At 37.7% G+C, this 23339-nt stretch overlaps 1 pseudogene; it reads left to right on the plus strand.

Annotated features, from left to right (window-relative positions):
• The first annotated feature begins 22500 nt into the window (after positions 1 to 22500).
• Positions 22501 to 22603, plus strand: LOC125924994 (uncharacterized; annotated as a pseudogene).
• The last annotated feature ends 736 nt before the right edge of the window (positions 22604 to 23339 follow it).

Here is a 23339-nt window from a genome sequence, read left to right on the forward strand (position 1 = left end):
TGGGTTTTCTGTTCTGCTTCATTGATCTATGTGTCTGTTTTTGTGCCAGTACCATACTATCTTGATCACTATAGTTTTGTAATATAACTTGAAGTCAGGACTTGTGAGACTTCCAGCTTGGCTTTTCTTTTTCAAGATTAGCACTGGCTATTTGGGGTCTTTTGTGGTTCCATACAAGTTTTAGGATTGTTTGTTCCAGCTCTGTGAAAAATGCAGCTGGTATTTTGACAGAGGTTGCATTAACTCTGTAGATTGCTTTGTGTAGTATAGACATTTTAACAACATTTGTTCTTTCAATCCACAAGCATGGAATGTTTTTCCATTTCTTTATGTCATCTTCAACTTCTTTTGCCAATGTTTTATAATTTTCAGAGTATAGACCTTCCACCTGTTGGGTTAAGTTTATTCCTAGGTATCTTATAGGTTTTGGTGCAATTGTAAATGGAATAGATTCATTGATTTCTCTTTTTGCCGCTTCATTATTGGTGTATAGAATGCAACAGATTTCTCTACATTGATTTTGTATCCTGAGACTTTACTGAATTCATGTATCAGTTCTAGCAATTTTTTGGTGGGGTCTTTTGGGTTTTATTTATAGAATATCATGTCATCTGCAAATAGTGAAAGTTTGACTTCTTCCTTGTCAATTTTCTTTGTGTTGTCTTATTGATGAAGCTAGGACTTCCAGTACTGTGTTAAGTAACAGGGGTGAGAGTGGACATCCCTGTCTTGATCCTGCCTGTAGAGGCCATTGAGGATAATATTAGTGATCTGTTTCTCTCCCAAAACATGTCTCTGCATTTCCTACATTCCTCGTTATGGCCTTTTCTCTCTTCTAGTTGTGCAGTTTGTTCTCAGTCCTCAGGTCAGTATGTTGAGTATTGAGAAGGATTTGATAGTTATCTAGCAGTGTTCAAGGAACAAGGCAAGCCTAGGGTCCTCCCACCATGCTGCCATCCTAGCTCCCTGCAATGTTATCGTTCCATTGAAACCTGAGCCTCTCCTGTGCTTCTGTTCCTATGGGCTTCCTTTTGGGCCTCAGATGACCTTAAGGTGCACCATAAATCTTTTTATTTGTTTGTTCCTAAATAACCTCAAATACATGTTTGGTTTATGTAGTGGAGTTTTATTGAAGGCTTGTAGGTATCTGAGGCAGTTACATTATAGTATGGCCCAAAACTACAAAGTGGGTGTTTATGGTACTTTTGTTCTTTAAAACCCTTTATCGAACCCAATGCTGTTTATTTCCTGTGGCTGTCTTTCTCTCCAGGCCCTCTGCCTGCCACTGGCCTATTTGTCCCCTCCACTCTCCTTCTGTATCCACCTCACCTCTGTTCCTCCAAGGAGCACTGCAAATTTCAAGTCTCTACCTGATTATGCCAGGAAAAGCAGATCTTTACACTGACTATGCACATGTGAAAACATGTAAGTAGATCAAGAAAATCCCTCTCAAAATCTATAGAGGTTCCCATCCTTGCCAAGAACCTGCCAAGATCTCATATTTCCCTCTCTTGTCTACCTGTTCCAGTAGTCTCCATATGTCAAATTGAAAAGTACAGGAACTTACTTTCCTGGTGATAGAACCCATACTCCCCCCATAGAGAGTGTTAGAGGTGTTAGTCAGTCTGGGTTTAAGTGGCATCTTGGCATCCCACCCCTGGCAGAATAACACCGATGTGCCGTTGCTAACAGGAAGTAGAACCAAGATTAGCCTGCTACTCTACAGTTTGACAATTCTACTTGTCTGCCAATCGGTAACAGCACAAGGCATTCATGAAAATAACATTTGAGCACTTCAAAACCAGGCAGACTGAAACAAACCTACATTTTGAATAAAAACACAGATACAAATTTTAAAATATATAGCCAATCAAGAAGAGGAAGACAGAAGAAATCTATTATGATTCAGAAGAACTAGAGGTGCAAAGTTGATTAAAACTTGGTAATTAAGAATTTAAAAATAACAAAGTACATTATGTAAAGTGCTACCTTTAAAACTATGGCTACTATAATGAAGTAGTTCCATACCCTATATCTAATGATCGGATGCTTTTTTAGAGTTATGTTTTTTTTTTCTCTTATTGAGATTAATATAGCATGGCTCTATGCATTGTATAGTTTGAGAAAGAGTTTTGGACACAGTAGTCTGAGAGTTTCTATTTCTAATTTGCTTTCATGTGCAGAAGAAATTATCTGATTTAAAACAGTCCTACAAGGCATAGGTTCTTATATAACTATCTCTCACTGTAGTTATCACTTTATAGTATGATTACCTGTTATGGTAATTGTTTTTGTCATGAGGCTATAAGTTCCCTCAGGGTTGGAACTGGTTTGAACTCATCTCTGTTTCCCAGATGCTAAGCACAGTTTGTAGCACATGGGTGATGTTCAATAAAATGTTTGTGAAATTAATCAGTGGATAAATGACCAGTGTTTAAAAGAAATCAAGATGGGTCTAATGGAAATTTAGTGGAATAGCCCAATAAAAGCCAGACAGCATTCAGAAAGAAACTATTCTGCTAATCACTTTGGGGAATGGGTTTGTCCTAGTGTTAGACTACTTATTAGGTTAGTGTTATCCAACCTACTTACAGTTTCATTACATTAGGTGGAAGAAACTTCTCTGCCTCTTCTTATTATTGATAAATCTAGATAAATGCAGAATGTCTGTATCATAACTTGATATAAAAGCCCCAGAGACACTGTTACCTGTATTATTTTGATCTCTTAAAAATAAGAATATTGTTTTCCTCTGTTCTGTATTTCCCCCAGTGGTAAAAACAGACCAGCAGAGAGAAGCAGTAAAAAGTATTTTCTGCTTCCAGGGGCCAGAGAAGCTTGGATCTTGAACTATGAAATTCTGGCCAGGTTTAGAATATGAGGAGGTTTCTGGAGTGTAGTTAAAAGTGAGTTTATGGACACATGGATTCCTTTTCTAGATGCTTGTCTCTTTACATGTACATACTTGCAATCCGAATTTGATATTTTAACTTGGTCTCTTCACACTCACCCATTCCAAACTGCTCAGATTAAAATGTCAATAGGTATGAGAATGGCAAAGAGCAGAAAATGTTTTAACTAATGACGAAATGTTAATCATGGTTTAAAATAGTGTTTTTATGAAAACATTCGCCTTTTAACATATATTGTTGGTATGCTGGGCTCAGCCTCCAGGAACTAGGTTGACAATGACCAGTCTGGGGAGTCACTGAGGCAGGTGTTCAAAGACTGAACATTTACAGCAGATGTAGGGTTCCGAAAGAAAACAGGAGCTCCGGAAGGGTGGCTTTACTGACCTCACTGTAGTCAGAATCGCGTGTCAGCTGTACCCAGCACGGTGGACCTGATCAACAACTAGCCTCATAGAAGAACACTGGTCAAAGGCACTTTAAGAAGCACACATCTTTCTTCAGGGATAAAGCAAAGTAGTTGAGATATTATTTCCCTCTAAATACTATCTGATTAAGATAATCAAACCTATCATCAAATAACTGAGGAAGGAAAATGTATGTTGTGATGATTGGGAACATTGTGCAGTCAGACTTTTCAGGTTTACACTGTGGCTTATTGTGCTGTCAACCTGGAACAAGTTATTTAGCCTCTCTATGCCTCAGTTTTCCCATCTACAAAATGGAATATCTTGATGATAGTGTTTGCACAGAATAAAAATGAGATAACATTTGCATAGCACTTAGCATCATGCCTGGCACAAATACTCAATAAATGTGTGTGTGTGTGTGTGTGTGTGTGTGTGTGTGTGTGTGTGTATAAATATATATAGATGGATGGATAGAAAGATGCATAGATGGGTGGATAGATATTTAGTTAAAATTCAATAGAAAGGCTCTCAAACTACCAACATTAAATTTGACAATTCCTTCAATATGCAATTAGCACTTAGGTGCTACATGAGCTACTTCTCCATGTAATGTAGCTAAGCTAGGAAGCATCACCAATGGTATATAAGAAAGTCTGTACTTGAGAGCTGCATCCCCCATGTACTAATTTTGTAAGAATTTGAGCAAGCCATTTAACTCTTCTTAATTTCATTTTCTTTACCAATTAAATGAAGATGATAATGTCTACCCCACAAGGTTGTTGGGAGATTTCATGAAATGAAATTACAAATCGGTAAGTGCTAAGCATATGTGAAGGTGATTATAAATATTTGCTGGATATGCTTTGCACTGAATGCAAAAGAGTTAGATACAAATATCATACACATCCTTTAGCTTTCAAACTAATTTGCTGCAGCTTAGCAGACACATACTGATAAGATTTACGGAGAGTAATAGATTTACCTGGCACAAAGGGACAGTTTTTGACTTTGCATTCATAAATCTTCAGAAAGCTTACTGGAGATTCTCTGATAGCTAAATATATTAATTCATCCTACAAATATTTATTGACTGTCTACTATGTTCCAGGCATGGTTCTAAGGAGCTTGAGATACACTCATGGATATGTCTCTCTTGGAGATCACATTCTATCTCGAGTAGAAAGGCAACACACTATAAACATAAGAAAGTAGTCAATTATATTGTCTTTAGAAGGTAGTAAATATTTATGGAAAAAAGAAAAAGTAGAGCACTATGAAGGGTACAAGAGGATGAGGCTGAGGTTACAATTTTAGCTAAGCAGTCAGGGTAGGCCGCATTGAGAATTTGAGATATGAACAAAAACTTGAAGCAAGAGAGGGAGTCAAATAAGGGACAAACATGTCCTAGGCAGAGGCAAAAGATAAAGCAAAGGCCCTGTGGCAGGGAGGTTCCAGGGAGTTCCAAGAAAAATCAAGAGGTTTAGAGAGGAGAAAGGAGAGAAGGGGAAAGAGAGCAAGAGAGCGGGGAAAGAGAGCGAGAGAGCGAGAAAAGAGACAGAGAGACAGAGAGAGAGAGAGAAAGAGAGAGAACATTATAGACCTAATGAAGAACCAGATCAGTAGGTACCTTGTGCACCATTGCAAGGACTTTGACTTTTCTCCTAGTGAAGTGAGGTCTATTGCAGGGTTTAGAGCACTGGGGTGACCCGATCTGACATACTTTTAAAAGGATCACTCTGAATACTGTGTTGAAAACAGTTTATAGATGGATAAAGAGCAGGAGCAGGGAGACTAGTTAGGAGTTAATGCAATCATCCAGTTAAGAGACGGCAGCTTGGACCAGGCTGGTGGCAGTGGAGGTGGCAAGCAGTGCCAAGATTCCATGCTTCTAAAGCCAGTGTCTGTAGTGTGCTTTCTCTCCTTTTCAATCCAAACATGTTGCTCCAGCGATTCACCCTCACTCTTCAACATCAAGTGCACCTTCTCCACTGGATCATTCCCATTAATATACGAACACATTGTTATTCTTCCAACATAAAAGAAAACAACAAGAAACCAATTTCCCTTGTGTAAAGAAAATGGAACCCTCATGCACTGGTGGTGGGAATGTAAATTGGTGCAGCCACTGTGGAAAACAGTATGGAAGTTCGTCAAAATATGAAAAACAGGATACTACATGATCCGGTAATTCCACTACTGAGTATTTATCCAAGGAAAGCAAAAACACTAATTCAGAAAGATATGTGCATCCCTATATTTATTGCAACATTATTTATAATAACCAGGATATGGAAGCAACTGAAGTGTTTATCAAAAAAAAAAGTATAAAGAAGGAGTAGTAAATCAGGGGTGCTTGGGTGTCTCAGTCAGTTAAGTGTCTCTTAATCTCGACTCAGGTCATGATCTCATGGTTCCTGAGATTGAACCCCCCCCATCAGGCTCTGTGCTCACAGTGTGCAGCCTGCTTGGGATTCTCTCTCTTCCTCTCTCTGACCCTCCCCTGCTCCCATGTGCACACATGCATTCTCTCCCTCTCAAATAAATAAATGAATCAATAAAAATTCTAAATGGTAAAAATAAATGAATAAATAAATACTTACATATTTATTTACATAGTATATACTTATATTTATAAATATTTTATATTTATGTATATATATATATATTTATTTATATACATAATGCAGTATTATTCAGCCATAAATAGAATGAGATCTTGCCATTTGTGACAACATGGATGGCTCTAGAGGACATTATCCTAAGTGGAGTAAGTAGCCAAAGAAAGATAAATACCATATGATTTCACTTATATGTGGGCTCTAAAAAATGAACAACAACAACAACAAAGCAGAAATAGACCCATAAATACTGAGGACAAACTAATGGTGGCCAGAGAGGAGGAAGGGGAGTGGGAGATACAGGCTCTTGTTACAAAATGACTAAGTCATGGGGATGAAAGACACAGCATAGGGAATATAGACAATAGTAATATAATAGTGCTGTATGGTGACAGATGGTAGTACACTGGTGGGGAGCACAGCATAATGTATAGACTTGTCAAATCACTATATTGTACACCTGAAACTATTGTAACATTGTGTGTCAACTATGCTCGAAAAATTAATATTTTATATTTTAAACCTTCCCTTGGCCCCTCTTTATCACCCAGCTACTACCACATTTTTTTTGCTTCTCTCTGCAGTAAAACTTCTCAAAATATTTACCTTTTCCATCTGACCTCTCATAAATCTATACCAAGAAATTTCTTGTTCCCATCAGGCCATCAAATTTGTTCTTGCCATAGTCCCCATTGATGGATCCAATGATTAATTTTCAGTTTTTATCTAACTTGACTATCACTGCTTGCTGGACTGTGCTATTGTTAACTCAGTTAAAGCCTCCTGGCTTCCTTTCCTAGAATTCTCTTCCTTGTTTGCTTCCAGGTTAGAGTTCACCAAAACAGGTAGACAGTGGTTACTCCCTTCAGAAACTTGTTGCTATGAGATGTGGTGATAGATTAATAGTTTGCTTTTGTTCCCCTCTACAATGCATCTAGCTTCTTCCTGACTGTTGGCCCTGCTATCCAATACAGACCCCAGACTTGCCACCAGGTATTGGCGGTAGACCCTACACAGGGCCAATAGCTTCTCATAGACCTCCCTAGAACCTCTTCTTTCTTGGTCTCATTTTGGCTGGTAGGCCCACTTCAGGTTTATGGTCATGAATTAAAGGGAGAATCTATCCCCATAATAACAAGAGTAAATAGTGAATATCTTTCATTAAATGCCCCACCACCATCCACTTTGCTCTGAGATACTAGGGAACAGTGGGGTGACCAGCCTCTTGGGAAAGCTTTGCACAAATTATGATTATCTACTTTAGGAAAAGTACCCAGTACTGCTGTCTCAGATTTCTAAATGTTCCAACTATTCCAGATATTGTGACCACTCCAATGTTATGATCTGAAACTGAGAGGTCTTTGGAGGTGGGGAACTCACAGAAAATGAGCCCTGCCCTGGGTTGGTTCCCAGCCTGGGAGATCATCGTGTGTGACTGTTGGGAGTATTCTAGCCCCCTATATCCCCCTGGGAATGCAAGCTGGTCTGGGAGGAATCACTGCATCATTATATCCTCAGACCAGTGGATTCTTAGAACCTCTTTCAGAACTTGGTGTTGATTCAAGTGAGGAGCTTATCAGCACTGGAAGAGGCCTCCCAGGAGACCAAATACTGTACCAGCCCTTGAACCCCTGATGCGGCTCCCTGTAAACCAAGTTTCTAAACACCAGCAATTCAGAGTGGGAAATTTGGCCTCTAATCCTGAATGTCTCCTGAAACACCACACCTGCTATCTGCCTCCCCTAATTTGAAGTAATGAGTTGTCCAAAAAAGCACTTTGGAAGTATCCAAGAGAATACTGCCTCATCCATAAATTGAGGGAGTCTGAAGACGAAAGGTTTAAAATTCCATTAAGAATCCCCTGAGTCACCCATCTACCTCCATTCTTTTAGTCTGCACTGTGCAACTTTAGCTCAGTGGGTTTTCTAAATTGTTCTGTTAATTTTAGCTGTTTCTAGAGAGAGAGCCATATTCTAGGTGAATCATCAGGAAAATTGAGGATAAGAGCAAATAGCACGATGCACTATTGTGAACCACTTAATCAGCTCTTTACAGAAGAGACAGGCAGGGTACCTCTCTATTATATGGATGCTTCTGGATAATACAGAATATATGTGTATAAGTACACACACACACACATACATACACACACACACAGAGTATATGTGTCATAGTCATTGATGTTGAAAACCACTAACTTTTCTTTGTTCATACTTACCTTTCCTGTGTCTCTATATTTTCTCACCCAAATGCAGTCAAAGAACACCCAAATTTGTTCAGATAGGGATTTATTACATAATTCTGATGTTATTTTCTCTTCTTGGTTCGACTCATTGTCATTTTGGGTGCAAATGAGGAGGATCCTTGTAGTGTCAAGATGTAAATGTGACTAACAGCAGACAAGAAAGGGTTAGTTGTCTGATGTATTCCAGGATTACAATGCAATTAAATATTGCCTTATTTGTACATGATCTGAGGTATCAGCTTGCCCTTATTCAAGAGATTTTATCGTTTTAGATTAAGAAATCTATTTTGTAACCTATTATTAAGCCAAACATTACCCCCACATTATGATTACAAAGGGTCGTATTTTCCTGTCCTTCTCACCCCCACATGGTTCTGCCTTTAATGCAATTTGAACAATAGAACTGCATTTTTATCTTCCAGAGAATTCAGAACGAGACTTCTACCATGCTAAATGGTATTCAACTGGAGATGGAGAGAACTGGAATGATAAGCAGAATGCTCAAAAGAGCTCCTGGTATCATCATCTAAAGGAATGTTTTAATTGGTCACTCATCCTTTTCCAAAAGCCAAATAATCCTCCAGTTAAATGTAAGTTGGGTTCTTACAGTCAGATACAAATTAGAAACCAGATATCCTATTTTATGTCTTTGGATCCTCCACAATGTCTTAACAGTGAATTTTGGAGAAATGTAAATAAATGAATAGTTGGTTAAACCAGTGGAGTTAAACTTGTAAAAGTGAGGGGTGGAGAAAGGAAAAATATGTGAAGAAGGAAATCATCTCTCTCATTAGTGAGAGCAGGGTTTCTCTACCTCAGTACTATTGACAATTTGGGCAGGGATTTTTTTTTGGTTTCTTTTTTTTTTTTATGGGGGTGTGTGCTACACTGTACATTGTAGGATTTAGTAATGTCCCTGGCTTCTATCCACCAGATCCCACTAGTGACAACCAAATAACCTGCCGAACATTGCCAAATGTCCCTAGGTTGGAGAGCTGGGGGAATGTGGACAGGCAGGGAATAGGGAAAAGTCACCCCTGGTTTAGAACTACTGATCCAGAGAATCAATTTCCTTTAACCATAGGAACTGGGAATAATTAGAGTTCTTTTAATATATATGAGGCAGGACATACATATAGAGTCATGTTGTAGATAACATTAATATTAAGAATTTTAGTTCTAAAAATTATTTTACATATGCTAAATTACAGAATCCAGATTGTATGAAAGTATATCATTATCAGCTTCAATATGCTTCTTATAACTATTCTTCTAATTAAAGTCGGATATATAAGAAACACCATAACAAATTTGGGATAGACATCCAATAGACTTTGTGTGGGTATTTAGACCATCTCACTCTCCCTATTGGCAATATGGTTATGGTAGAATGTGAATTCAGTGAGAGGAGGGAACATGTCTGTCTCTTGCATCAGTGTAAACCCACTGGTAGAATGCATGCCAGGCATAAGAGAGGCACTCAACAAATGTCAACAAGATGAAGAGATGGATGAATGAATGCATGCATGCATGCATGAATGAATGAATGTAGCTTGTTTTTCCCAAATTTATTGCTGAGTATTCTCTTGTGTGTTGACTAAGTCCATATATTAAGATTTAATCTGATCTGTATTTTGGAGATTATTATAAGATACAATATGAACTTTTTGTAGGATTTTAGTTTTCCATCTATATATGAAATTTGTAATTTTTCAAGTTGCTTCTGTAGTTGTTTATTCAATAATCACTTTAAGTAATCTTTTTATAACTGAAGAAGAAAACACTTGGGTAATTCTTTCCCCTTCCAGTGGTGGTCTGCCTAGTCAGTTACCAGGATGCTAAAAAAAAAGGAATAAATTTATTTATTAAAAAAAATATGACTGGGGTACCTGGGTGGTTCAGTTGGTTGAGCGTTCAATTCCTGATTCTGGCTCGGGTCATGATCTCATGGTCTGTGGGATTGAGCCTCACGTTGGGCTCTGCACTGATAGTGTGGAGCCTGCTTGGTATCCTCTCTCTCTCCCCCTTTGTCTTCCCCTTCCTCTGCTTGCACTCTCTCTCTCTCTCAAAATAAATAAGTGACATTAAAAAATAATATGATCAGGGCATCTGGGTGATTCGGTTGGTTAAGCATCTGATTCTTGATTTTGGTTCAGGTCATGATCTCATGTCATGGGATTGAGCCCATGACAGGTTCTGTGCTGACAGCATGGACCCTGCTTCAGATATTCTCTCTCTCTCTCTGTCTCTCTCTTCCCCTCCCCTGCTCATGCTCTCTCTCTCAAATAAATAAACATTAAAAAGAATAAAAATACACTAGATGGAATAAATAGTAGACCAGAAGAAGCATAAAATGGGTCAGTGACCTGGAGGACAGAGTAATGGAAAGTAATCAAGGAGAGAGAAAAATAATAATAAAATATGAAAATAGACTTAGGGAACTCAGCCACACCAACACTTACATTATAGGCATCCCATAAGGAGAAGAGAGGGAAAAAAAAGGAGAAGAGAGAGAAAAGAAGGCAGAAAATTTATTTGAAGAAATAATAGCTGAAAACTTCCTGAATCTGGGGAAGGAACCAGCAATCCAGATCCAGAAGTCATAGACAGGCCTCAATAAAATCAACTCAAGAAGATCCACACCATGACATATGGTCATTAAAATGGTAAAAAGTAGTGATAAAGAGAATTTCTAAAGCAGCAAGAGAAGAGAAGACAGTTACATAGAAAGGAAACCCCACAAGGCTATCAGCTGATTTTTTCAGCAGAAACTTTGCAGGCCTGAAGGGAGTGGCATGATATATTCAAAGTACTAAAAGAAAAAACCATGCAGCCAAGAATACTCTATCCAGTAAGGCTATCATTCAAAATAAAATGAGAGAGGGGAGGGAGCCAGGGCAGTGGAGGGGCAGCCAGCCCACCCAGCAAGGCAGAGCCCCCGAGTCTGGCTTGTACAAAGCGGAGGGGCTGGACGGAGTGTGTTCTGACAACCAGTGGGACTTAACATCTGGAATGTTATAAGTCAACAGCTCTGCTCGGAGAGCGGGAGGGCTAAAGGACAACAGGAGGGAGAGTTGTTGAGCCCTGGAAGACAGAGTTCAGCTTGGCAGGGAACAAAAGTGCTGGGAAGCACCATGTCCCTCGCCCATCCCCCAGCCAAAATCCCAAAGGGAACCAGTTCCCCTCACGAACTTGCTTGCACCGCACAAACACCCAATGCTGTGCTTCTGCAGATCCATCCTGCTGACAGGTCTGCCTACCTCCCGGTGCCACAGGGCTCCTTCCAAAGCAGACCACCGAAGGCAAAGCCAGCTGAGCTTGCTCTTTCGGATCCACCCTGGCTAATTCACCAGATCCCATCGAAGCAGCACCACAAGCCTGGCAGTGCAAGTGGCCCAGACAGGGGCCACACCACTTCACAGTGAGTCCAGCCCCTGGGAGAGGGGAAGATAAGGTACACACCAGTCTGACTGTGGCCCCAGCAGTGGGCTGGGGGCAGACATCAGGCCTGACTGCGGCCCCGCCCACCAATGCAAGTTACTCCAGATAGCACAGAGGAAGAGCCCTGCAGTTCTGCCCCACTCCAGGAATTATCCAAAATGACAAAACAGAAGAATTCTCCTCAAAAGAAACTCCAGGAAGTAACGACAGCTAACGAACTGATCAAAAACTATTTAAGCAATATAGCAGAAAATGAATTTAAAATAATAGTCATAAAATTAATCGCTGGGCTTGAAAAAAGTATAGAGGACAGTAGAGAATCTATTACTACAGAGATCAAGGGACTAAGAAACAGTCAAGAGGAGCTAAAAAATGCTATAAATGAGCTGCAAAATAAAATGGAGGCGACCACAGCTCAGATTGAAGGGGCAGAGGAGAGAATAGGTGAATTAGAAGATAAAATTATGGAAAAAGAAGAAGCTGAGAAAAAGAGAGATAAAAAAATCCAGGAGTGTAAGGAGAGACTTAGAGAACTAAGTGACATAATTAAATGAAATAATATGCTTATAACTGGGATTCCAGAGGAGGAAGAGAGAGGGAAAGGTGCTGAAGGTGTCCTTGAAGAAATCATAGCTGAGAACTTCCTTGATCTGGAGAAGGAAAAAGGCATTGAAATCCAAGAGGCACAGAGAACTCCCTTCACACGTAACTTGAATAGATCTTCTGCATGACATATCATAGTGAAACTGGCAAAATACAAGGATAAAGAGAGAATTCTGAAAGCAGCTAGGGATAAACATGCTCTAACATATAAAGGGAGACCAATAAAACTCGTGACAGATCTGTCTACTGAAACTTGGCAGGCCAAAAAGGAAAGGCAGGAAATCTTTAATGTGATGAACAGAAAAAAAATGCAGCTGAGAATCCTTTATCCAGCAAGTCTGTCATTTACAATAGAAGGAGAGATAAAGGTCTTCCCAATCAAACAAAAACTGAAGGAATTCATCACCACTAAACCAACCCTATGAGAGATCCTAAGAGGGATCCTGTGAAACAAAGTACCAGAGACATCACTACAAGCATGAAACCTACAGACATCACAATGACTCTAAACCCATATCTTTCTATAATAACACTGAATGTAAATGGACTAAATGCTCCCACCAAAAGACATAGGGTATCAGAATGGATAAAAAAAACAAGACCCATCTATTTGGTGTCTACAAGAGACTCATTTTAGACCTGAGGACACCTTCAGATTGAAAGTGAGGGGATGGAGAATTATCTATCATGCTAATGGAAGTCAAAAGAAAGCTGGACTAGCCATACTTATATTAGACAAAATAGACTTTAAATTAAAGGTTGTAACAAGAGATGAATAAGGCCATTATATAATAATTACAGGGTGTATCCACCAGGAAGAGCGAACAATTATAAATGTCTATGTGCCGAATACCGGAGCCCCCAAATATATAAAACAATTGATCACAAACATAAGCAACCTTATTGATAACAATGTGGTAACTGTAGGGGACTTTAATACTCCACTTACAACATTGGATAGATCATCTAGACACACGGTCAATAAAGAAACAAGGGCCCTGAATGATACATTGGATCAGAAGGACTTGACAGATATATTTAGAACTCTGCATCCCAAAGCAACAGAATATACTTTCTTCTTGAGTGCACATAGAACCTTCTCCAAGATAGATCACATACTGGGTCACAAAACAGCCCTTCATAAGTATACAAGAATTGAGATCATACCATGCATACTTTCAGACCACAATGTGATGAAGCTTGAAATCAACCTCAAGAAAAAGTCTGGAAAACCTCCAAACAGGAGGTTAAAGAACACCCTACTAAAGAATGAATGGGTCAACCAGGCAATTAGAGATTAAAAAATATATGGAAACATATGAAAATGAAAATACAACAATCCAAACGCTTTGGGACGCAGCGAAGGCAGTCCTGAGAGGAAAATACATTGCAATCCAGGCCTATCTCAAGAAACAAGAAAAATCCCAAATACAAAATCTAACAGCACACCTAATGGAAATAGAAGCATAACAGCAACGACAACCCAAACTCAGCAAAAGAGAAGAAATAATAAAGATCAGAGCAGAAATAAGCAATATAGAATCTAAAAAAACTGTAGAGAAGATCAACGAAACCAAGAGTTGGTTTTTTGAAAAAATAAACAAAATTGATAAACCTCTAGCCAGGCTTCCCAAAAAGAAAAGGGAGATGACCCAAATAGATAAAATCATGAATGAAAATGGAATTATTACAACCAATCCCTCAGAGATACAAGCAATTATCAGGGAATACTATGAAAAATTATATGCCAACAAACTGGACAACCTGGAAGAAATGGACAAATTCCTAAACACTCACACACTGCCAAAACTCAAACAGGAAGAAATAGAAAGCTTGAACAGACCCATAACCAGCAAAGAATCAGTTCAATCAGTTGAATCAGTTATCAAAAATCTCCCAACAAATAAGAGTCCAGGACCAGATGGCTTCCCAGGGGAATTCTACCAGACGTTTAAAGCAGAGATAATACCTATCCTTCTCAAGCTATTCCAAAAAAATAGAAAGGGAAGGAAAACTGCCAGACTCATTCTATGAAGGCAGCATTAATTTGATTCCTAAACCAGACAGAGACCCAGTAAAAAAAGAGAACTACAGGCCAATATCCCTGATGAATATGGATGCAAAAATTCTCAATAAGATACTAGCAAATTGAATTCAACAGCATATAAAAAGAATGATTCACCATGATCAAGTGGGATTCATTCCTGGGCTGCAGGGCTGGTTCAACATTAGCAAATCAATCAATGTGATATATCACATTAATAAAAGAAAAGAACCATACGATCCTGTCAATCGATGCAGAAAAAGCATTTGACACAATTCAGCATCCTTTCTTAATAAAAACCCTTGAGAAAGTTGGGACAGAAGGAACATACTTAAACATCATAAAAGCCATTTATGAAAAGCCCACAGCTAATATCATCCTCAGGGGATAATTTCCCCTCAGGGGAAAAACTGAGAGCTTTCTCCCTGAGAACAGGAACATGGCAGGGATGTCCACTCTCACTGGTCTTGTTTAACATAGTGTTGGAAGTGCTAGCATCAGCAATCAGACAACAAAAGGAAATCAAAGGCATCAAAATTGGCAAAGAAGAAGTCAAGCGTTCACTCTATGCAGATGACATGATATTATACATGGAAAACCCGATAGACTCCACCAAAAATCTGCTAGCACTGATACATGAATTCAGCAAAGTCGCAGGATACAAAATTAATGTACAGAAATCAGTTGCATTCTTACACACTAATAATAGAGCAACAGAAAGACAAATAAAGAAACTGATCCCACTCACAACTGCACCAAGAATCATAAAATACCTAGGAATAAACCTAACCAAAGATGTAAAAGATCTGTATGCTGAAAACTATAGAAAGCTTATGAAGGAAATTGAAGAAGATAAAAAGAAATGGAAAAACATTCTGTGCTCATGGGTTGGAAAAATATTGTTAAAATGTCAATACTACCCAAAGCTATCTACACATTCAATGCAATCCCAATCAAAATGGCACCAACATTCTCTAAGCTAGAGCAAGCAATCCTAAATTTCATATGGAACAACAAAAGACCCCAAATAGCCAAAGTAATTTTGAAGAAGAAGACCAAAGCAGGAGGCATCACAATCCCAGACTTTAGCCTCTACTACAAAGCTGTCATCATCAAGACAGCATGGTATTGGCACAAAAACAGACACATAGACCAATGGAATAGAATAGAAACCCCAGAACTAGACCCACAGAAGTATGGCCAACTAACCTTTGACAAAGCAGGAAATAATATCCTATGGAAAAAAAGACAGTCTCTTTAACAAATGGTGCTGGGAGAACTGGACAGCAACATGCAGAAGGATGAAACTAGACCACTTTCTTACACCATTCACAAAAATAAACTCCAAATGGATAAAGGACCTGAATGTGAGACAGGAAACCATCAAAACCCTAGAGGAGAAAGCAGGAAAAAACCTCTCTGACCTCAGCCACAGCAATTTCTTACTTGACACATCCCCAAAGGCAAGGGAATTAAAAGCAAAAAAGAACTATTGGGACCTCATGAAGATAAAAAGCTTCTGCACTGCAAAGGAAACAATCAACAAAACTAAAAGGCAACCAACAGAATGGGAAAAGATATTTGCAAATGACATATCTGACAAAGGGCTAGTATCCAAAATCTGTAAAGAGCTCACCAAACTCCACACCTGAAAAACAAATAATCCAGTGAAGAAATGGGCAGAAAACATGAATAGACACTTCTCTAAAGAAGACATCCAGATGGCCAACAGGCACATGAAAAGATGCTCAACATCGCTCCTCATCAGGGAAATACAAATCAAAACCACACTCAGATATCACTTCACGCCAGTCAGAGTGGCTAAAATGCACAAAACAGGAGACTATACATGCTGGAGAGGATGTGGAGAAACGGGAACCCTCTTGCACTGTTGGTGGGAATGCAAACTGGTGCAGCCGCTCTGGAAAACAGTGTGGAGGTTCCTCAAAAAATTTAAAAATAGATCTATCCTATGACCCAGCAATAGCACTGCTAGGAATTTACCCAAGGGATACAGGAGTACTGATGCATAGGGGCACTTGTACCCCAATGTTTATAGCAGCACTCTCAACAATAGCCAAATTATGGAAAGAGCCTAAATGTCCATCAACTGATGAATGGATAAAGAAATTGTGGTTTATATACACAATGGAGTACTACATGGCAATGAGAAAGAATGAAATATGGCCTTTGTAGCAACATGGATGGAACTGGAGAGTGTTATGCTAAGTGAAATAAGTCATACAGAGAAGGACAGATTCCATATGTTTTCACTCCTATGAGGATCCTGAGAAACTTAACAGAAGACCATGGGGGAGGGGAAGGAAAAAAAAATGGTTAGAGAGGGAGGGAGCCAAAACATAAGAGACTCTTAAAACTGAGAACAAACTGAGGATTTATGGGGGGTGGCAGGGAGCGGTGGGTGGGTGATGGTTATTGAGGAGGGCACCTGTTGGGATGAGCACTGGGTGTTGTATGGAAACCAATTTGACAATAAATTTCATATTAAAAAAAAATTAAAAAAATTATTTAAAAAAATAAAATAAGGGGCACCTGGGTGGCTCAGTCAGTTAAGCGTCCGACTTCGGCTCAGGTCATGATCTCGAGGTCCGTGGGTTCGAGCCCCGCGTCAGGCTCTGTGCTGACAGCTCAGAGCCTGGAGCCGGTTTCAGATTCTGTGCCTCCCTCTCTCTCTGACCCTCCCCCGTTAATGCTCTGTCTCTCTCTGTCTCAAAAATAAATAAACATTAAAAATAAATAAATAAATAAATAAATAAATAAATAAATAAAATAAAATGAGAGATAAAGAGTTTCCCAGATAAACAATAGCTAAAGGAATTCATGACCACTAAATTAACTCTATAAGAAATGTTAAAAGGTACTCTGAGTAGAAAGTAAGGACCATAAGTAGGAATAAGAAAAGTAGGAAGCACAAAAGCAGTAAAAATAAGTAGATATATTAAAATCAGTCAAGAGATTCACAAAATAAAAGGAAGTATGGTATCATATACCATAAAACATGAGGGGGAAAGGAGTAAAGAATGGGTTCAAATGTAAGTAACCACCAACTTAATATAGAATGCTATATTCATAAGATGTTATATATGAACCTAAAGGTAACCACAATCAAAAACTAATAACAGATGTGCAAAAAAATAAAGAGAAAGGAGTCCATATATAGGTCACTAAAAAACGTCAATAAATAGTGAGAGAATAGAGCAGAAGGAACAGAGAAGAACTACAAAAACAACCATAAAACAAGTAACAAAATAGTAGTAAGTACATACCTATCAATAATTACTTTCAATGTAAATGAACTGAATGCTCCAATCAAAAGAACACAGGGTGACAGAATGGATAAAAAAGCAAGAACCATCTTTATGCTGCCTACAGAGATGGACTTCAGACTTAAAGACACATGTAGATTGAAAGTGAAGGGATGGAAAAGCATTCATCATGCAAATGTAAGTAAAAATAAAGCCAGGATACCAACTTACACTGGACAAAATAGACTTTAAAAGAAAGACTGCAGAAACAGATAAAGGTCACTATATAATCATAAAAATAATCCAACAAGAAGATATAACAATTGTGAATATTTCTGCACTCAACATGGAAGCATAAATACATAAAGCAGCTAACAATAAAGACAAAGGAAGTAATTGATAGTAAATCATAATAACAGGGGACTTTAACACTTCATTACCTCTATTGATCATCCAAACAGCAAACCAATACGAAAACAGTGGCTTTGAATGACACAGTGGACAAGATGGATCTGATAGATATGTTCAGAACATTCCATCCTGAAACAGAATACACATTCTTCTCAAGTGCACATGGGAACATTCTTCAGAATAGATCACATATTAGGCTACCAAACAAGTCTCGACAAATTCAAAAAGATCAAAGTCATACCACATATCTTTTCCAATCATAAGGCTATGAAACTAGAAATCAACCAACCACAAGAAAAAATCTGGAAATACCACAAATACATGGAGGTGAAATAACATGCTAACAAACAATGAATGGGTCAATCCTGAAATCAAAGAAAAAATTAAAAAAATACATGGAGACAAATGAAAATGAAAACATAATGGTCCACAGTCTTTGGGATGTAGTAAAAGCTGTTCTAAGAGAGCAGTTTATACAGGCCTACCTCAAGAAGCAAGAAAAATCTCAAATAACCTAAACTTGCAACTAAAGGAGCTAGAAAACTAAGAACAAAAAAACCCCAAACCAGCAGAAGGAAGGAAATAATGAAGATTAAAGCAGAAATAAACAAAATAGAAACTAAAACAAACAAACAAAAGAACAGATCAATAAAATGATGAGCTGGTTCTTTGAAAAGATCAACAGAATTGATAAACCTTTAACCACAGTCATCAAAAAAAAAAGAGAGAGAGTGGCCTCAAATAAACAAAATCAGAAACAAAAGAGAAATAACCAATACCACAGAAATACAAAGGATTATAAGAAAATATCATGTAACAGTACATGCTTATAAATTGGACAACCTAAAATATATGGATAAATTTTAGAAACATACAATCTCCCAACACTAAAACAGGAAGAAATAGAGAATTTGAACAGACCAATTACCAGCAATGAAATTGAATCAATAATCAAAAGATTCCCAACAAACAAAAGTCCAGGACAAGATAGCTCCAAAGGTAAATTCTATCAAATGTTTAAAGAAGAGTTAGTACCTATTTTTTTCAAACATTCCATAAAATAGAAGAGGAAGAAAAGCTTCCAAATTTATTCTGAGACCAGCATTACCTTGATATCAAAACCAGAGAAAGACACTACCAAAAGAAAGAACTATAGGCCAATATATGTCTGATGAATGTAAATGAAAAATCCTCAGCAGAATATTAGCAAACTGAATCCAACAACACATTAAAAAAATCATTCACCACAATCAAGTGGAAATTATTCCTGGGATTTAAGGGTGGTTCAATATTCACAAATCAATCTATGTGATACAATACATCAACAATAAAAAAAAAACATTTTATCATTTCAATAGATGCAGAAATAGCATTTGATAAAGTACAACATCCATTCATAATAAAAACCCTTAACAAAGTAGGTGTAGGGGGAATGTACCTCACCATAATAAAGGCCATATATCAAAAACCCAGAGCTAACACACTCAATGGTGAAAAACAGAGCTTTTCCCCTAAGATCAGGAACAAGACAAGGATGTCCACTCTTACTACTTAAAAAAAATTTTTTTTTTAACGTTTATTTATTATTGAGAGACAGAGAGACACAGAGTGTGAGCAGGGGAGGTGGAGAGAGAGAGGGAGACACAGAATCCAGAACAGGCTCCAGGCTCTGAGCTGTCGGCACAGAGCCTGACGCAGAGCTTGAAATCACGAACCCTAAGATCATGAACTGAGCTAAGTCGGTCGCCTAACCAACTGAGCCACCCAGATGTCCCTTACTCTCACTACTTTTATTCAGCACTGTACTGGAAGTCCTAGCCATAGTAATTAGATAACATACGGAAATAAAAGGCACCCAAGTTGATAAAGAAGAAGTAAAATTTTCACCATTTGCAGATTACATGATATTATACACAGAAAATCCTGAATTCCACCAGAAAATTACTAGAATAAATGGATTGAGTAAAATGTCAGGGTACAAAATCAATATACAGAAATTCTTTGCATTTCTATATGCTAATAATGAAGTAGCAGAAAGAAAAATTAAGAAAATAATCATATTTATAATTGTACCAAAAATAATAAAATACCTATGAACAAACTTAACCAAAGAGGTAAAAGACCTGTATTCTGAAAACCATAAAATGCTGAAGGAAGAAATTGAAGGTGACACCAAGAAATGGAAAGATATCCCATACACAGGGATTGGAAGAAAAAATATTGTTAAAATGTCCATACTACCCAAAGCAATCTACAGAGTTAATGCAATCTCTATCAAAAACCCACAGCATTTTTCACAGGATTAGAACAAACAATCCTAAAATTTGTATGGAACCACAGAAAACCCCAAATAGCCATAGAAATCTTGAAAAAGAAGAACAAAACTGGAGATCTCACAGCCCCAGATTTCAAGATATACTACAAACCTGCAGTAATTCAAAACAATATATGGTACTGGCACAAAATAGACACATAGATCAACAGAATAGAATAGAGAGCTCAGAAGTAAATCCACGAGTATATGGTCAATTAATCTTCAACAAAAGACGCAAGAATATGCAATAGGAAAAAAAATTGTCTCTCAAATGGTGTTGGCAAATCTGGACAGCTACATGCAAAAGAGTGAAACTGGATGACTTTCTTACACCATACATAAAAATAAACTCAAAATTGATTAAATATCTAAGTGTGAGGCCTGAAACCATAAAAATGTTAGAAAAGAACACAGGCAGTAATTTCTCTGACATTGGTCATAGCAACATTTTTCTACATATGCCTCCTGAGGCAAGGGAAACAAAAGTGAAAATAAACTATTGGGACTACATCAAAGTAAAAAAACCTTTTCACAGCAAAGCAAACAATCCACAAAACTAAAAGACAGCCTACTGAATGGGAGAAGATATTTGCAAATGGAATACATGATCAAGGATTATTGTCCAAAATATATAAAGAACTTATACAACTCAACACACAGAAAATAAGCCAATTAAAAAATGGGCAGAAGACATGAACAAACATTTCTCCAGAGAAGACATACAGATGGTCAACAGACACACAAAGACACTCAACATCACTCATCATCATGGAAATGCAAATTAAAACTAAAATGAGATATCACCTCGCACCTTTCAGAATGGCTAAGATAAAAAACACAAGAAACAATAAGTGTTGATGAGGATGCAGAGAAAAAGAAACCCTTGTACAGTATGGGTGGGAATACAAACTTGGGCAGCCACTGTAGAAAACATTATGGAGGTTTCTTCAAAAATTAAAAATAGAATTACCATAAGATCCAGTAATTCCACTACTGGGTATTTACCCACAGCATATGAAAACACTAATTCAAAGATATATGCATCCCTATAGCTACTGCAGAATTATTTCTAATAGCTGAATTAGGAAAGCAGCCCAAATATCATTCAATAGGCGAATGGCCACTGAAGATGTGGTATAGACACACACATGCACACACAATATTACTCAGCCATAATAAAGAATGAAATCTTGCCATTTACAACAACATGGATGAATCTGCAGAGCATAATGCTAGGTGAAATAGGTCAGTCAGAGAAAGACAAATGTCATATGATTTTACTCATATGTGAAATCTAAGAAACAAACAGAAAAAGAGAAACCAAAAAATAGACTCTTAACTATAGAGAACATACTTGTGGTTACCAGAGGGTGGGGGGGGGGTGGTGGTGGTGGTGGTAATGGGTGAAATAGGGAAAGGGGATTAAAAGCACACTTATCATGATGAGCAAAGAGTAATGTACAGAATTGCTGAATCACCACTATATTGTACACCTGAAACTAATGTAACACTGTATGTTAATTATACTGGAATTAAAAACAAATAAACAAACCTAAAAAATAAAAATAAAATTCACATAGGGATAAACCTATTCCCTCTTTGATTTTCCACTCCTTTCACCCCAATTTTTACACAACTCATTAACTATGAACATTGTTCATGTAACAAATGAAAGCACTGGAGAGGAGATTCACTGTATAACTCAGTAGAAATACTTCTTTTTCTTACACTATGCTTAAAAGGACACATTTTGATTTGGTTTGGTTTTCACCTTTGGGTTGTGGTAAAACCATAGGCATTTGCCTGTCTCCAAAAAAAAAAAATGCCTTACAAAGTATGGTGTTGTCTCTGAAAAGAATTCTTTTAGAAGTGCAAGCTACTAATAAAATTAATTCCTTTGGGACATATTTGATAGAGAAATCTTTTATATTGAAGTTGATTATTTTTTATTTATTCCATATGGGATTAATTTATTTTTTAAGTATCAGGGATTTACTTTCTTTTTTTTAAAGTATTTTTTAATTTTTTTAATGTTTATTTATTTTGAGAGAGAGAGCAGGGGAGGGGCAAGAGAGAGAGGGAGATACAATCTGAAGCAGGCTCCAGGCTCTGAGCTGTCAGCACAGAGCCCAATGCAGGGCTCGGACTCACAAACCGCGAGTTCATGACCTGAGCTGAAGTCAGACGCTCAACCGACTGAGCCACCCAGGCACCCCTGGGGATTTACTTTCTACGTAGCATCGCTTCTCGGCCTTTTGGCTAAGATCAAGTGTACTTTCTACGTATCGTTTTATGAATGAACTAAACAGTAAACTTATTTATAAAACTACAAACAAAACAATAAAAACGAAATAATGCATACTACCACGAAGTAAGAAAGGTGATTACAAATCTTTTTCTGCCAAACTTAGGAACAAGGCATTCTTAAGTGGTAACAATGAATGAATCTGAGTATTGAAACCTGTAAAGTTACAAAAGACATCTTAGTGATTACCTCCTAATTTAAAAATTGTTACTGCTAGTGACTGATTAATAACTGATTATAACATCATGTTCAGCTTTTCTTGCAATGCTATATTGAGCCTAATGAAATTAAGTCCTACTCATCAATACCTCAATTCTTTCAGATATTCTTCAAAGACATAGGTACAAATTTCCAGTTGTAAGTCATGAGATGCAATGTAAAACGTGGAGAATATAGTCAATAATATTTATTAACTGCATATAGCAACAGATGGTAACTAGACTTACTGTGGTGATTATTCATCAATGTATACAAACATCCAATCACTATGTTGTACACTGAAACAAATATAATACTGTATATCAATTACACAGTAATAATAATAATAATAAACACAGCCATATGCTCTCTCAGATCTTGTAGTTATATAGCTCTCCCTAGAAAATTGGGAAAACACTGGGAAACTCAGTAGCACTGACATTGAGTGTTAATTACCTGGACTTTGGTCTTCTACCCTACTTGGCATGGTTATTGCTGATATTGCATAGCCTTCAGAATTCAAAGACCTATTTCTCCACTTCATCACATCTCATTTTTCTGTGTTGTGAGATATT

Source organism: Panthera uncia, chromosome F2, assembly GCF_023721935.1.
Source record: "Panthera uncia isolate 11264 chromosome F2, Puncia_PCG_1.0, whole genome shotgun sequence".
Classification (NCBI taxonomy): Eukaryota; Metazoa; Chordata; class Mammalia; order Carnivora; family Felidae; genus Panthera; species Panthera uncia.